At 44.2% G+C, this 12,838-nt stretch overlaps 1 pseudogene; it reads left to right on the top strand.

Annotated features, from left to right (window-relative positions):
• Positions 1 to 1,570: 1,570 nt before the first annotated feature.
• Positions 1,571 to 11,918, top strand: LOC135533782 (protein HID1-like; annotated as a pseudogene).
• The last annotated feature ends 920 nt before the right edge of the window (positions 11,919 to 12,838 follow it).

Genomic DNA, 12,838 nt, shown 5'->3' with positions numbered 1-12,838 from the left:
ATATATCTGTCTGTAGGGACTGGAATATACTATATCTGTCTGTAGGGACTGGAATATACTACATATCTGTCTGTAGGGAATATACTACATATCTGTCTGTAGGGACTGGAATATACTACATATCTGTCTGTAGGGACTGGAATATACTACATATCTGTCTGTAGGGACTGAATATACTATATCTGTCTGTAGGGACTGGAATATACTACATATCTGTCTGTAGGGACTGGAATATACTATATATCTGTCTGTAGGGACTGGAATATACTACATATCTGTCTGTAGGGACTGGAATATACTACACATATCTGTCTGTGGGGACTGGAATATACTACATATCTGTCTGTGGGGACTGTAATATACTATATATCTGTCTGTAGGGACTGGAATATACTATATATCTGTCTGTAGGGACTGGAATTTAAATATACTATATATCTGTCTGTAGGGACTGGAATATACTACATATCTGTCTGTAGGGACTGGAATATACTACATATCTGTCTGTAGGGACTGTAATATACTATATATCTGTCTGTAGGGACTGGAATATACTATATATCTGTCTGTAGGGACTGGAATATACTACATATCTGTCTGTAGGGACTGGAATATACTACATATCTGTCTGTAGGGAATATACTACATACTGGAATATACTACATATCTGTCTGTAGGGACTGGAATATACTATATATCTGTCTGTAGGGACTGGAATATACTATATATCTGTCTGTAGGGACTGGAATATACTATATATCTGTCTGTAGGGACTGGAATATACTATATATCTGTCTGTAGGGACTGGAATATACTATATCTGTCTGTAGGGACTGGAATATACTATATATCTGTCTGTAGGGACTGGAATATACTACATATCTGTCTGTAGGGACTGGAATATACTACATATCTGTCTGTAGGGACTGGAATATACTATCTGTCTGTAGGGACTGGAATATACTATATATCTGTCTGTAGGGACTGTAGGGACTGAATACTAATATACTACATATCTGTCTGTAGGGACTGGAATATATATATCTGTCTGTAGGGACTGGAATATATATCTGTCTGTAGGGACTGGAATATACTACATATCTGTCTGTAGGGACTGGAATATACCATATCTGTCTGTAGGGACTGGAATATACTACATATCTGTCTGTAGGGACTGGAATATACTATATATCTGTCTGTAGGGACTGAAATATACTATATGTCTGTCTGTAGGGACTGAAATATACTATATATCTGTCTGTGGGGACTGGAATATACTACATATCTGCTAATGAATGTAGGGACTGGAATATACTACATATCTGTCTGTAGGGACTGAAATATACTATATATGTCTGTCTGTAGGGACTGAAATATACTATATCTTGTGTGTGTCATCTGTGGGGACTGGAATATACTACATATATCTGCTAACGGCTGTGAATGTCTGGTTTATTAATGTATGCCTTGTAATGGTTTTAGTGATCGTGTGTGTGTGTGTGTGTGTGTGTGTGTGTGTGTGTGTGTGTGTGTGTGTGTGTGTGTGTGTGTGTGTGTGTGTTTGCCACAGCCCGTGTGGGTCTCATGCACATCGGTGTCTTCATCCTGCTACTGCTGAGTGGAGAGAGAACTTTGGCGTGCGTCTCAACAAGCCCTACTCTGTCCACGTACCTATGGACATCCCAGTGTTTACAGGGACCCACGCCGACCTACTCATAGTAGTAAGACTCTGCCATACAAGTTACAGTAGGTGACAGCATAGATATAGAATGAATAGAATATATCTCTGTGGAATACAGTGTGACTGTAGCAAATGGATTAATTCTGCAGGCAATATGACATTTTCTGTGATCTGCCTCTGTGTGTTAAATAAAAAGCCTCTCCAGTTATAGCTTGGTGTCTTTATTACACTTAGATTCAAATAGTATTTCATTCAAATATTTGTAATTGAGCCATTGGGAGTGCCAAATGGGCGGGGTTCTCTCTATTGGGACTCTCCCATTGGTTCCATTGCTGTACCAAGCAAGATCAATGAAGCGCAGATAAAGCATTTGAATGGAAACAAATATTATTTGAATCCAGGTCCTATAGAAATATAATTGCTACAACAGCAGACATTAAGGTCAATAAATGTTCTCTGATGGGTGGCTTGACAGCGCGATTGTGTGTACCCATAAGTGTTCCAGTCAAATTGCCCTTTGTCCCTTCTAGTAATTCTATCTCTATGTCTGTACCTCTGTGTGATCTCCAGGTGTTCCACAAGATCATCACCAGCGGCCACCAGCGTCTCCAGCCTCTTTTTGACTGCCTGCTCACCATAGTAGTAAATGGCAGCAGAGTATCTCTAACGTTACATTACAGCAGTAGGCTCCATCTGCTGGTCAAATATGCACATGGTTCTTTATTTATTTATTCAACCTTCATTTAACCAGGAAAGTCCCATTGAGATACGTAGTCGACAACGTTACATTACAGCAGTAGTCATTACAGCAGTAGTCATTACAGCGTTACAGCGTTACATTACAGCAGTAGTCATTACAGCGTTACATTACAGCAGTAGTCATTACAGAGTTACATTACAGCAGTAGTCATTACAGCTGTTACAATTACAGCAGTAGTCATTACAGTTACATTACAGCAGTAGTCATTACAGCTGCTAGAGTTACATTACAGCAGTAGTCATTACAGTAGCAGAGTTACAGCGTTACATTAGTAGTCATTACAATACGGTTACATTACAGCAGTAGTCATTACAGCGTTACATTCATGAGACAAGTCATTACAGCATTCCACAGCAGTAGTCATTACATCATTACAGCAGTAGTCATTACAGCCGTTTTTAGTCATTACCATTCAGACTCAGCAGTAGTCATTACAGCGTTCATTACAGCAGTAGTCATTGTTACATTACAGCAGTTCATTACATATACAGCAGTACATTACTTTACAGGGACAGTCATACAGCAGAGTCATTACCTTAAACACCATTACAGAACAGCATGTACTCATTACAGTCAGGAAGTTCTGAGGTATTGAACAGATGCATTGTCCCTACTTGCATGTATCATGAGATGTTACTTGCAGTATTCATTAGTCATTAAGCAAGGATTAGGCTCAATCTGTGGTCACAATGTACAGACATTATTCTACAGCAGTAGTCATTAATGACTCCTCCTATTCTCCCCCACAGTGTCTCCCTACCTGAATGACAGCGTCCTCCATCTCCCCACAGTGTCTCCCTACCTGAATGACTCCTCCTCCCTTCTCCTCCACAGTGTCTCCCTACCTGAATGACTCCTCCTCCCTTCTCCTCCACAGTGTCTCCCTACCTGAATGACTCCTCCTCCTTCTCCTCCACAGTGTCTCCCTCCACAGTGTCTCCCTACCTGAATGACTCCTCCTCCTTCTCCTCCACAGTGTCTCCCTACCTGAATGACTCCTCCTCCTTCTCCTCCACAGTGTCTCCCTACCTGAATGACTCCTCCTCCTTCTCCTCCACAGTGTCTCCCTACCTGAATGACTCCTCCTCCTTCTCCTCCACAGTGTCTCCCTATCTGAATGACTCCTTCTCCCTCTCCTCCACAGTGTCTCCCTACCTGAATGACTCCTCCTCCTTCTCCTCCACAGTGTCTCCCTACCTGAATGACTCCTCCTCCTTCTCCTCCACAGTGTCTCCCTATCTGAATGACTCCTTCTCCCTCTCACCCACAGTGTCTCCCCTACCTGAATGACTCCTCCTCCCTCTCACCCACAGTGTCTCCCTATCTGAATGACTCCTTCTCCTCTCCGCCACAGTGTCCTACCTGAATGACTCCTACCTCCCTCTCACCCACAGTGTCTCCCTATCTGAATGACTCCTCCTCCTTCTCCTCCAGTGTCTCCCTACCTGAATGACTCCTCCTCCCTCTCACCCACAGTGTCTCCCTACCTGAATGACTCCTCCTCCCTCTCCCCCACAGTGTCTCCCTACCTGAATGACTCCTCCTCCCTCTCACCCACAGTGTCTCCCTATCTGAATGACTCCTCCTCCCTCTCCTCCACAGTGTCTCCCTACCTGAATGACTCCTCCTCCTTCTCCTCCAGTGTCTCCCTACCTGAATGACTCCTCCTCCCTCTCCCCCACAGTGTCTCCCTACCTGAATGACTCCTCCTCCCTCTCCCCACAGTGTCTCCCTACCTGAATGACTCCTCCTCCCTCTCCCCCACAGTGTCTCCCTACTACCTGAATGACTCCTCCTCCTCCCCTCTCACCCACAGTGTCTCCCTACCTGAATGACTCCTCCTCCCTCTCCTCCACAGTGTCTCCCTACCTGAATGACTCCTCCTCCTTCTCCTCCAGTGTCTCCCTACCTGAATGACTCCTCCTCCCTCTCCGCCACAGTGTCTCCCTACCTGAATGACTCCTCCTCCTTCTCCTCCACAGTGTCTCCCTACCTGAATGACTCCTCCTCCCTCTCCTCCACAGTGTCTCCCTACCTGAATGACTCCTCCTCCTTCTCCCCCACAGTGTCTCCCTACCTGAATGACTCCTCCTCCCTCTCCTCCACAGTGTCTCCCTACCTGAATGACTCCTCCTCCCTCTCCGCCACAGTGTCTCCCTACCTGAATGACTCCTCCTCCCTCTCCTCCACAGTGTCTCCCTACCTGAATGACTCCTCCTCCTTCTCCTCCACAGTGTCTCCCTACCTGAATGACTCCTCCTCCCTCTCACCCACAGTGTCTCCCTACCTGAATGACTCCTCCCCCCTCCTTCTCCTCCACAGTGTCTCCCTACCTGAATGACTCCTCCTCCCTCTCCCCCACAGTGTCTCCCTACCTGAATGACTCCTCCTCCTTCTCCTCCAGTGTCTCCCTACCTGAATGACTCCTCCTCCCTCTCCCCCACAGTGTCTCCCTACCTGAATGACTCCTCCTCCTTCTCCCCCACAGTGTCTCCCCTACCTGAATGACTCCTCCTCCCTCTCACCCACAGTGTCTCCCTATCTGACTGACTCCTCCTCCCTCTCCTCCACAGTGTCTCCCTACCTGAATGACTCCTCCTCCCTCTCCCCCACAGTGTCTCCCTACCTGAATGACTCCTCCTCCTTCTCCTCCACAGTGTCTCCCTACCTGAATGACTCCTCCTCCTTCTCCTCCACAGTGTCTCCCTACCTGAATGACTCCTCCTCCCTCTCCCACCCACAATGTCTCCCTATCTCCCCACAGTGTCTCCCTCCTCCTCTCCCTCTCCTCCACAGTGTCTCCCTACCTGAATGACTCCTCCTCCTTCTCCTCCACAGTGTCTCCCTACCTGAATGACTCCTCCTCCTTCTCCTCCACAGTGTCTCCCTACCTGAATGACTCCTCCTCCTTCTCCTCCACAGTGTCTCCCTACCTGAATGACTCCTCCTCCCTCTCCTCCACAGTGTCTCCCTACCTGAAGAGTCTGTCAATGGTGGCAGCCAACAAGCTGCTCCACCTCTTGGAAGCCTTCTCCACCAACTGGTTCCTCTTCTCCGGCTCCCAGAACCACCATCTTGTCTTCTTCCTGCTGGAGGCCTTCAACAACATCATCCAGTACCAGTTTGATGGTGAGAGGACCAGTGTTTACCCAGCCTGCTCCTCTCAGAACAGGTTACATGTCTGACTCCGTAGAATAGCATACGACTGTGTTTGGTCCTGCCAGAGTCTGATCTGTTGGTATTGCTGCTGACTCTGGACCACAGATACCGGCTAGTGACGGGGGTTTGAGTCTGTCTCTGCCACTCTCCTACCTGGGCCCCTCTATAATCTATTTCCAGGCTCTCAATTCCTCACTGTTCGGAAAATGGAAAAATAACTACAATATGAAAGGGAATTGTATTTAGTCTATTTATATGTTTCTTACTTTCTGTGGTTTCAGTCAGTAGAAGGACTATTCACTGCCTGCCTTTGATGTGCTGCTGTGTCTTATCAATGTAACCCTCATAACCCCTTACTCTTAAATCTTCCAGGAAACTGTAACCTAGTCTACGCCATTATCCGCAAACGCAACTTGTTCCATCAGTTGGCCAGCCTGCCGTCCGACCCCGCCTCCATCCAGAAGGCCTTGCTGAGGAAGAGAAAGTCACCAGACGCCATCAGCGGCATCTCCCGTACCAGCTCCCAGGAAACGGTGTCCATGGAGGGTTCGCGTCCGGCCGTCCCGCCGAGCCAGGAACGCTGAAGACCAGCCTGGTCGCTATACCAGGTGCACCACCGATCTATAACAACTTATATACAGTGCCTTCGGAAAGTATTCAGACCCCTTGGCTTTATCCACATTTTGTTAGGTTACAGCCTTTTTCTCAAATTGATTAAATCCTTTTCCCCCTCATCAATCTACACACAATACCCTATAATAACAAATAAAAAATATTTTTTATACATTTTTGCTAATTTATAAAAAATTGAAATGAGATATTACATTTACATAAGTATTCAGACCCTTAAACTCAGTACTTAGTTGAAGCACCTTTGGCAGCGATTACAGCCTCGAGTCTTCTTGGGTATGACTCTACAAGCTTGGTACACCTGTATTTGGGAGTTTCTCCCATTCTTCACTGTAGATCCTCTGTAGATCCTCTCTTATTTTTATTTCACCTTTATTTAACCAGGTAGGCCAGTTGAGAACAAGTTCTCATTTACAACTGCAACCTGGCCAAGATAAAGCAATGCCTCTATCAGGTTGAATGGTGAGCAATGCTGCACAGCCACAGTGCCTTGCGAAAGTATTCAGCCCCCTTGAACTTTGCGACCTTTTGCCACATTTCAGGCTTCAAACATAAAGATATAAAACTGTATTTTTTTGTGAAGAATCAACAACAAGTGGGACACAATCATGAAGTGGAATGACATTTATTGGATATTTCAAACTTTTTTAACAAATCAAAAACTGAAAAATTGGGCATGCAAAAGTATTCAGCCCCTTTACTTTCAGTGCAGAAAACTCTCTCCAGAAATTCAGTGAGGATCTCTGAATGATCCAATGTTGACCTAAATGACTAATGATGATAAATACAATCCACCTGTGTGTAATCAAGTCTTTGTATAAATGCACCTGCACTGTGATAGTCTCAGAGGTCCGTTAAAAGCGCAGAGAGCATCATGAAGAACAAGGAACACACCAGGCAGGTCCGAGATACTGCTGTGAAGAAGTTTAAAGCTGGATTTGGATACAAAAAGATTTCCCAAGCTTTAAACATCCCAAGGAGCACTGTGCAAGTGATAATATTGAAATGGAAGGAGTATCAGACCACTGCAAATCTACCAAGACCTGGCCGTCCCTCTAAACTTTCAGCTCATACAAGGAGAAGACTGATCAGAGATGCAGCCAAGAGGCCCATGATCACTCTGGATGAACTGCAGAGATCTACAGCTGAGGTGGGAGACTCTGTCCATAGGACAACAATCAGTCGTATATTGCACAAATCTGGCCTTTATGGAAGAGTGGCAAGAAGAAAGCCATTTCTTAAAGATATCCATAAAAAGTGTTGTTTAAAGTTTGCCACAAGCCACCTGGGAGACACACCAAACATGTGGAAGAAGATGCTCTGGTCAGATGAAACCAAAATTGAACTTTTTGGCAACAATGCAAAACGTTATGTTTGGCGTAAAAGCAACACAGCTCATCACCCTGACCACACCATCCCCACTGTCAAACATGGTGGTGGCAGCATCATGGTTTGGGCCTGCTTTTCTTCAGCAGGGACAGGGAAGATGGTTAAAATTGATGGGAAGATGGATGGAGCCAAATACAGGACCATTCTGGAAGAAAACCTGATGGAGTCTGCAAAAGACCTGAGACTGGGACGGAGATTTGTCTTCCAACAAGACAATGATCCAAAACATAAAGCAAAATCTACAATGGAATGGTTCAAAAATAAACATATCCAGGTGTTAGAATGGCCAAGTCAAAGTCCAGACCTGAATCCAATCGAGAATCTGTGGAAAGAACTGAAAACTGCTGTTCACAAATGCTCTCCATCCAAACTCACTGAGCTCGAGCTGTTTTGCAAGGAGGAATGGGAGAAAAAAAAATTTCAGTCTCTCGATGTGCAAAACTGATAGAGACATACCCCAAGCGACTTACAGCTGTAATCGCAGCAAAAGGTGGCGCTAGAAAGTATTAACTTAAGGGGCTGAATAATTTTGCACGCCCAATTTTTCAGTTTTTGATTTGTTAAAAAAGTTTGAAATATCCAATAAATGTCGTTCCACTTCATGATTGTGTCCCACTTGTTGTTGATTCTTCACAAAAAAATACAGTTTTATATCTTTATGTTTGAAGCCTGAAATGTGGCAAAAGGTCACAAAGTTCAAGGGGCCGAATACTTTCGCAAGGCACTGTAACTACTATCTGAACACTACCAGGTACAATAACTGCTGTATCTATAACTGCTATCTGAACACTACTAGGTACAATAACTACTGTATCTATAACTACTATCTGAACACTACCAGGTACAATAACTATTGTATCTATAACTACTATCTGAACACAAGGTACAATAACTACTGTATCTATAACTACTATCTGAACACTACCAGGTACAATAACTACTGTATCTATAACTACTATCTGAACACGACCAGGATTCTATACCAGGTACACAACTGCACCTCCCCCATATGGACTCTCTCAACACAACAGTTATCATCCATTGGTGTGTCATAGTTTTGTATGAACTGACATATAGCGTCAGTCCCTTCAGGACCACAAAGGAAATAAAACTCTGTCTTTATTGTGCTATCTCTGTCACGTTCGGAGCACCTTTGTACTGTGTGGATTGTTTTACTGTGCAGTCAAATCAATCCCTGTCTGCAGCCATTGACAAACTGACTGAGAAGTCTCAGGTGTCAGAGGATGGCACCATGATCTCTGTGCTGAAGATGGAGCATTCACACGCGTCACACCACACACCCCAGGCTGACCACACAACCCAGGCTGACCACACACCCCAGGCTGACCACACACCCCAGGCTGTCCACGGCGCCATTGTAGGGGCCAGCGACACAGAGTCTGTTTCTGGAAGGGACAATGAGGTAAGTGTGTGTGTGTGCGTGTGTGCGTGCGTATGCGTGTGTGTGTATCAGTCATCAGTGTTCTATGTTCTCAGGATGTTTTCTACACTGAGGCAGAGATGGTGCGTGTGTGTCCTCTACACATCATCCAGTCATCTCCTGTACCTCTCAGGTCTCACTGGGCCCCTACACCAGACTGGGTGAGTAGGTATCAATCTCACTGGTCCTCTACACCAGACTGGGTGAGTAGGTATCAATCTCACTGGTCCTCATACACCAGACTGGGTGAGTAGGTATCAATCTCACTGGGCCCTCTACACCAGACTGGGTGAGTAGGTATCAATCTCACTGGTCCTCTACACCAGACTGGGTGAGTAGGTATCAATCTCACTGGTCCTCTACACCAGACTGGGTGAGTAGGTATCAATCTCACTGGTCCTCTACACCAGACAGACTGGGTGAGTAGGTATCAATCTCACTGGTCCTCTACACCAGACTGAGTGAGTAGGTATCAATCTCACTGGTCCTCTACACCAGACTGAGTGAGTAGGTATCAATCTCACTGGTCCTCTACACCAGACTGGGTGAGTAGTTTTAATAGTAAAATTAAATATTGTCATTTAGAAGACAGTTTTATTCAAGGCCACTTAAAGAACTGTCAACATAGACAGTGAATGCGGGACTCAAACCCACAACCCTGGTGTTGCCATGGCCACACGAACCCACAACCCTGGTGTTGCCATGGCCACACTCTAACCCACAGATCCATTCTACATAGAACCCTCTGCAAAGGGTTTTACCCAGCACCAAAAATGGTTCCCCTATGAGGACAAACTGAAGAACCCTGTATGGTTCTACTTAGCACCTTTTGTTCTAAGAGTGTAACGTGTCCCTTCCTTCTCCCTCAGGTCCTCTCCTGGAAGTGTAAGCTCCCCCTACAGACCATAATGCGTCTGCTGCAGGTGCTGGTCCCACAGGTTGAGAAGATCTGTATCGACAAGTAAGTCAAACATCACTGGTCATATTGGTCATCAAAGGTTTACTTCTATGAAGTGTCAGTAGATGCTGTGAAGTTATTTTATTATATATATTATAAGGTATGTTATTATATAGTTTCTAACTTTGCTCCCAACCCCCTCATACAACACACACCATCCATTTTGGAAGAAACACTTTAATAACTGATGATATTTAAATATCTGTTTTTATGTATGTGGAGCCAAAAATATATTTTTCTCTCTCTCAGAGGTTTGACAGACGAGTCTGAGATCCTGAAGTTCCTCCAGCATGGTACCCTGGTGGGCCTCCTGCCCGTCCCCCATCCCATCCTCATCCGGAAGTACCAGGCCAATGCCGGCACGGCCATGTGGTTCCGCACCTACATGTGGGGAGTGGTCTACCTGCGGTGAGTAGGGCATGATGGGAGCTGTAGTCCTATGGTATTTCACTCATTTTCATGATTCATGTGGGGTTTCATCTGTGTACTTCTTTCTTCTGGGATGTGTTCATTTGGCAACAAACAGAAGAAAATGAATTAAGCAGGGAGGGACTTCCTGAACATTTTTCAAACGTTCCAATGCGTTCTCTCTTCCTCTTCGATCTAAGAGGAAATAGTCTTCCAATGTATTTAACATTTGAAACCTTTATTTGTCTTCACAGCAACGTGGACCCGCCCATCTGGTACGACACGGACGTACGTCTCTTTGAGATCCAGAAGATGTAGATAACAGGAAAGAGATGTTGACTGAAGATGGGACTACTTCCTGTCTTGTTCCTGCCCCTTCCTCCTACTGGCACTCTCTCCCTTGAACCTCACCTACCTTCAACTTGCCTCATCATCATCATGCTTGCCCTTCACACCTTCTCTTTGACTTTCCCCCGGTTGTGCAAATGTAATGTGGACAATATTGAGAAAGGGGGAGGATAGCTAGCACCTACTCCAAAAGCAGGAGGTTGAGTTGTAAAGGGTTCGAATTACAGGGGGGCTAAGAGGGGCTGGGCACCCCTTTTACAAATCAGGACCCCATATCAGAATTGAAATATCTATGTGAAGCCATACCAGAAGTGTCATAGACATAAACAATGGGCACCCACAAGGGTCAATGTGTAATTCAAACCCCTAGACATGGATGAGGATAGGACTATTATCTACACTGTGTAAGTACACCCTGAAACCTCAAGACTACAGAATGTCTGTCAAAGCACTGAGACATTAGTGTTAGCAAGCAAACTGTCCCTTCCTAATCATGGACTCCATGTTAAAGCTCTGTGTGAAAATCAGCTTTGATGGAGAGAGTATGGAGAGAGTATGGGAGACATTGGTTACACTTTATAATGACCTTTATGAAGACATTATATAAACTTAAACATGTTCACAAATTATTATACATTTGTAGGAATTCCAATGCTTCTAAATACAGAAATGTTTACTGTTGCTTATTCATGAAATGTATTATAAAGTGTCAAAATTACGCTTTTAGTTAGCAGCCTAAAATATTCTTGGATTGGCATTGCTATTTCACATGGATTGTATTAGCTACATTAAAGGAGAACGTGTCATGTTGTGAAATTGCACTTCCTCCAATGAGACCTTACTGCTGTGCTCTTTGTAAAGTGGCAATGTGACAAGGTACTGTATCTCGTCAAGAACTTGAAAAGGACACTATTGTCTTTTCCAGACTGAAAGAAACAAATATCCAAACTGACTTTATGTTACTGTGTAAAAGTCAATGGCTATATCTTACATGTACATTGTTATATTTGTCTGCATGTCATTCTGCAATCAGCATTGTCAACTGTAAATACTGTGTTTGATGTTTAAAGTAGTATTTTTTTCTTGAACTATACAGAATACTATATTATAAACTATTCATAAAGGAACCAGCAAAGCCTTTCAATTATTTTATTTGTATTTATTACGGATCCCATTAGTTCCTTCCAAGGCAGCAGTTACTCTTCCTGGGATCCAGCAACATTAAGTTATATACAATTTAAAATAATGACATTTCATAACACTTTTCACCACATATTAAGTGTGTTCCCTCAGGTCTCTACTACCACATATTTACATGACAAAATCCATATGTACGTGTGTGTAGAGTGTATCTTACTATGTGTAAGTGTGTGTCTGTACCTTTGTGTGTGTCTCTTCACAGTCCCCACTCTTCCATTCGGTTTATTTTTACCTGCTTTTTAAATCTGATTCTACTGTTTGCATCAGTTACCAGATGTGGAATAGAGTTCCATGTAGCCATGGCTCTACATAAAACTGTGCCTCCCAGAGTCTGTTCTGGACATGGGGACTGAAGAGGCCTCTGGTGGCATGTTTTGTGGGGTATGCATGGATGTCCGAGCTGTGTGCTAGTATATTAAACAGACAGCTCAGTGCATTCAGCATGTCAACTCTTCTTACAAAAACAATTAGTGATGAAGTCATTCTCTCCTCCACTTTGAGCCGCCATGAGAGAATCACATGCATATTATTAATGTTAGCGCTTCCTGTACATTTAAGGGCCAGCCATGCTGCCCTGTTCTGAGACAAGTGTAGTTTTCAGAGTAACCTCTTTGTGGCACCTGACCACATGACTGAACAGGAGTCCAGGTGCGACAAAACTAGCCTGTGGGAGCTGCCTTGTTGATAGTGTTGTTAAAAAGGCAGAGGAGCGCTTTACTATGGACAGACTTAGCTACTATTGTATCAACATGTTTTGACCATGACAGTTGGTCAACTTGCCTAATTTCCACATTATTTATTGCAAGATTTAGTTGAGGTTTAGGATTTAGTGAATGATTTGTCCCAAATACAATGCTTTTAGTT

The sequence above is a fragment of the Oncorhynchus masou genome, unplaced genomic scaffold, assembly GCF_036934945.1.
Source record: "Oncorhynchus masou masou isolate Uvic2021 unplaced genomic scaffold, UVic_Omas_1.1 unplaced_scaffold_2659, whole genome shotgun sequence".
NCBI classification, from domain to species: domain Eukaryota; kingdom Metazoa; phylum Chordata; class Actinopteri; order Salmoniformes; family Salmonidae; genus Oncorhynchus; species Oncorhynchus masou.
This window is presented reverse-complemented; position numbering and strand designations above follow the sequence as displayed.